Raw genomic sequence first — 5806 nt, forward strand, 5'->3', positions numbered from 1 at the left:
TTCAAAACCACTCATGGATTAAAATTTTATGTAATTTCATGAAAAGACACAGATTATAATTCCTTATCACCTTGGTTAAATGTTTGTGAAAAATATAGGAAATCTATTGCATAATGGACTTGATAAATAATTTAATGAAAACAGAGTTATTGTCCTTGGATTCAATATTTTGAAACGCATAATTGACTATTCAAATATAACTAAGACTTTTGAAATATTTTATGGCTAACAAGATTTTTTACAATGACTATTAAAAAAGACTCCAACAAAATTTATGTTCCAGTCATTAAATTATTGACTTTGCACAATCTTATGACGTCACAGGAGTGTGGAACTACGTTAACAAATTAAGTTTTTGAATGACTGATCACTAGATATGAATATTTCCGTTTTTGTTGAAGAAGCAACTGTCTACGATGTCAAAAAGTCTAGCCTTTAATTTATCGTGAGGAATGGTCGTGTATCGTGTTGAAAAGTCATAGGTTTTAATTTTATTGATTTGGGGAAAATTCTGCGATTTCAAGTTTACTAAAAGTTCTTTAGAATTTTTTAGAATCCACATTTGATTAACACCACTTCTGGCATATGTAGTCGCACAGTAAGTTTGAAGTTTCTCCTTCACAGCTGTTAATATTTTCGTGAGGAGCAAAGATAGGGGCTTGGTAGAGCATTTACTGGATCCAGCAATGTATCTTTGTTTGTAAGGGTTTTATGTAGTTTAGGAATCCAGTATAGGTACGGTAACTCGTATTCATTCAACCCATTGACTGGGATATTAAATGTGTCTAAAACTGAAGCATGGTTTTGAAGAATTTCATCTTTTGAAAGGGCAGTTGGAGTATAAGTATGATTACCAAAAGTGGAATTAATGCCAAGTTCGTTTAAAATACAGTTGTAACAAGAGGTACTGTGAGCAATGCTCACTAAGAATACCCCCCGCTTACCCCAATCTCTCAAAGGGTGTTGGTAATAGGTATAAACTACCTCTTTTCTGAGTGTAAAAAACAAATGGCATGACAAACCGAACCATATTGTTACTCCGATGTCCAGTGCGCATGACTTTTGACCTTTTGACCCCAAAATCGATAGGGAACATCTTCATCCCATGGGTAGTCCATATGTTTGATATGGTGACTGTAGGTGGAAAGGATAACGCTTTAGAGCCCGGAAACCATATTGCTACTTTGATGTCCAGTGTGCTTGACCTTTTGACCCCAAAATCGATAGGGAACATCTTCATCCCATGGGTAGTCCATATATATGATATGGTGATATTAGGTGGAAAGGATAATGCTTTAGAGCCCGGAAACCATTGCGTCTACAGACGGACGGACGGACAGACAGACGGACAACCCGATTCCAATATACCCCCCTCCCCCCACAACTTGTTGCGGGGGGCATAATAATGAGCCTTACAAAGACAATGTTGTTACTAGCTTTGTCAGCTGGAACCAAAACATATTCCTCATGTAACCTATCTAATTCTTTTATCACTTCTGGTTTACTAAACACAGAAGGATAGATGGTACGTACTTTTGTTTTCACGTGTCTAATGCAGGATTTTAATATCCCTCTTATGCTTTTAACCCATTCTGACAATGTATCAAGTTCTTCCTTTTCATATTTAGCCCATCGTCTGGCATAATCTTCTACAGAATTCATAATAGAGATGAAGTTCTGTCGCCAATTAAAAGACCGAGGTTCTCTGTATTTAGGACCTTTTAGAATAAGTGATTTGAGGTCCTCATTTTCAACTATATCACCAGTAATGACATGTCCAGCTTGACTATAGTTGAAAGAAGATGAAGAACAAGAACATGTTTGTGGATTACGTATAAGATGGTTACATAACACTTTTTGTCTGCTTCAACGCCCCAGACATCGAGCGGCGCACGCTTTATCCGTGAAACAGCAAACGTAACTTCACGAAAACTGATTCTACCTGTCTTGTTTCTACTGTGTAATTCTGATGCTAGTACCGCCCATGCGATAACAAGTTGGGAGGAGCTCGTTTTATCACATATGCGATAACAAGACCCTGTTCATGATAACCATATACAATTCCTGAACAACAAAAGAAAATCACTGTAAATATGTGACAACTTTGTATACTGTGGTACAGTAATTTTTGCAACCGGTAGGGGACTATGTATTGCCATGCAATACTCTCAGAATGCTTGTTTTAACCGATTCCTATTGTATTTTGTCCAAAATCTGATATAAACCTCTTTGTCTTTGCTGTCTAGTCATAACTGCTCTTGTCTGTTGATTTTGTCTCTGTCGTTCATGATCACAAGTTCCCAAACTGGCCAGGGGTAGGTAAACAAGAATCTTGTTGTTTGCTAGATTTCTGCAAGAAAACCCCCACAGATTTCCAAAGATGTTTTTTGGCATTTAGTACAGGGTCCACATTTCAAATACCCATAAGTTTGTTTCGAGACAGTGACAATCTGTAGGATTATCACGCTTGCTCATACAGGCTGGGGTTCGAATCCCAGGCGCGACAAACCTAAGTCGTTAAAACAGGTAGTGACAGTTCCATCGCCAAACGCTCGGCATCAGGTGTGAATGTCACGGGTCCTCGGGGATGACCTTAAAAATGGATGACCCGTGTCACAGTAGGTGTGGCACGCTAAAGAACCCTCACTGCTCAATGGTCGTAAGCGCCGAGCATAGGCCTGAATTTGAAGCTCTTCACCGGTCTTGGTGACGTCTCCATATGAGTGAAAAATTCTCGAGCGAGACGTTAAGCAAGATACAATCAATCAACAATCTCAAGAACCACACAAATGTAAGGAAAACTAAATGCATAGTGATCTAGAGCAGGAAGGCCTCTACCATATTTGTAAATTTCATGATCTCCGGGGTAGGGGTTCTGACTCCAAAGCGGGGCCAAACTTGTTATATAGTGTTTATGTGTAAAACACTTTCATGCCGTAAGAATTCAGACTCAAAAAGAAATTTTCAAGAGGAATTTTGAACTTGTCTGTGAAGTACCTAACATTGGGTTTGTGCAATCAGACAGCTAGAGACGTACATATACTACTCAAAATTTGATAAGGATCACTAGGTTAGATGTGTGTAATTTACCACTAACATAACAAAAGACCTAAATTTGACTCAGAAACGTGGTTACTCAGGTTATGAATGAAAATTCATGAACGACATGAGCTTTTATCAATACGGAATGCTTGGAATCTGATAACAACACTAAAAGGCATTTCATCACAAAAAGTTAACAGCAAAGCAGAGAAAGAATTACAGTTTTTGGGAATAGTCCATCATTACACTTAGTCGATGAAGTGTCAATACCGGGTATGGCCTCCCCTTGCATCAATGACGGCTTGACAACGTCGAGCCATGCTGTCAATAAGCACCCGGATGTTTCCAATGGGAAGGTTGTTCCACTCTTCCATGAGGGCGTTTCCGAACTCTGCCAAAGTCGTGTTCCACACATGCTCAATCGGGTTCAAGTCCGGCGAGCGCGCTGGCCAGTCCATACGGACAATTGTCTCCTGCTGAAGGTACTGCTCCACCACCCTGGCGCGATGAGGACGGGCGTTATCATCCATCAGGATGAACTCAGGGCCAACAGCACCAGCGTAGGGTTTGACGTAAACATCGAGGATCTCACCCCAGTACCGCACCCCCTGATCACCAACCAAAGTCCTCTCTCCAGGACATGAAGATCTGTTCTTCCATCCCTGCTGATTTCACCCCAGACCATGATGGAACCACCACCATAATGGTCATGCTCACTGATATTGGCATCATGAAACGTTCACGTTGTCGTTGCCACACTCGGTGCCTCCTGTCTGCAAAGCCCAAACAATACCTGGACTCATCGGTGAACAGAACTTGAACCCAATTGTTCTGTGTCCAAGTGACATTATCTTCAGCCCAGTCCATTCACTCCCGCCGGTGTCGAACAGTCAGAGGGACTTGAACACGTGCCCTTCTCGAGTTGAGACCTGCATTGTGAAGCCGATTCCGTATCGTCTGAGTGGACACATTCACCCCTGAGGCGTTCAGGAGGTCGTTATGTAAGCTGGTTGCTGTCCAAAAGGGATGGCGTCGTGCCTGAAGAGCCACAAAATGGTCTTGGCGTTGGGTTGTCGACCTCTGATGACCACCCCATGTCGGTGTGCTGCTGAACCAAAAGTTTGCTGTCGGTTCCAGGCCCTGTTTACAACGCTCTGGCTGACGTTTAGTGCATTTGCAACGTCACGTTGTGAATAGCCAGCGTCAAGCATTCCAATACATATGCCCAGTTGTTCTGTCATCAGGCGACGCCTTACACGTTGAGGGGGCATTAGTGTTGATAAACGTAGTGTAAACACTCAAGTGAGTTTGAAATTTTAGAAAGAATCAGACACCGATGCCTGAGTGAAAATCCTGCAATGGTAGCAAAAGCATAAAATGTGATGAGAAACGCATTTCCCATGGTATGAAATACACGTGCAAGTTTGTTGAAGACGTTTTTGATTTCACTTGGACACAATATTGCCAGTTATGCAGTTATTAATTTTTTAAACAGAAAAGCATCTATGATCCTTATCAAATTTTGAGTAGTATATGTTGCTTATCTACCACTTGCCCTCTTCCAGTGAAAAATTTCTCAACTGAATCAAAACTTATATTTGGAATAACTCTTTGTGTAATCAATGTACGGTTACGCCTATACTATTTACTATAAAACTCGGAACATTAAAGCTTAGTAAATACATGTCTGATTTCTGTTTATTTTCCGGTCGCGGTAGCTCAGGGGAAGAGCGTTCGCCATAACTGGGAGCTCATGACTTTGAGCACCGGTCGTGCCATAGCAGCGTCAAACCTAAGACGTTAACATAGGTAGTGACTGCTCCTTCGTCAAACATTTGACATTTAGAAGTGATAATCAACGGTCTTTTGGATAAAATAGGAGGGCCCGTATCGCGGTAGGCGTTGGCACGATAAAGAGCTTTCATTGCTATGAGCGTAAGTGTAAAATGGTAATTCTCATACAATTGGTGACGTCTAAGGGAAAAGTTATGTTTAACAAACAAACCCAATTGCTGTTTTCTCCATATATTTCAAGGGGAAAGCTGTTCAAATGGTTCAAGTTTTCCAAGTTAAAGAATTTACAGTCAATAATCAAGGAAAATAATGAAAAAATATGACATGGATAAAATGGAGAACAAAAATAACCAATGCTCACTTTTAACACGTGACCCAGACGTCCGTTCCCTCACCGATGAGACTATGGAATTGGAATTTCCCGGCTCTGCTCAGATAGCAGATGACACAACCTTCCATAGTCGTGCTTCATTAGAACTGGTATTGGGATCATATAATTCTGAACTTGACAATAAATCAGAGACACTCAGCCATGTTTCTTCGATTTCATCCATATTTTCTAGCCTAACTGGTTCCTCTCCGAGTATCTCCCAGAGTTGGTAGTGGGAAATCGGATGTCACCCTAATTCAGTAGGCAGCCGTGTGAACTCAGTGGACAGTTTCTGTAATAGTCGAGCTGACTGTTATTCTGAATTAAGCAATTTTTCAGAATTTCTCTCAGTCTCCATGGGATCTACCCCAACCGGTTTCCCCGAGAAGATCTACCAGAACTGATAGTGGGAAATCAGAATATCATCCAAATTCAAGCATATCGCCTAAACCTGATCCCTGCACTGGGAGCAAACGCCCAAACTTCATGGCCATCGAGAAATAGGGTAGTGTAGAAACACATCAGCTGAAAAGCTCTCCTGAAGGGAAGGTTGAGAATTTCTATGCCGATGACTTTGAAGAGAATGGAGAAGGAGAGATG

Source organism: Ostrea edulis, chromosome 9, assembly GCF_947568905.1.
Source record: "Ostrea edulis chromosome 9, xbOstEdul1.1, whole genome shotgun sequence".
Lineage (NCBI taxonomy): Eukaryota > Metazoa > Mollusca > Bivalvia > Ostreida > Ostreidae > Ostrea > Ostrea edulis.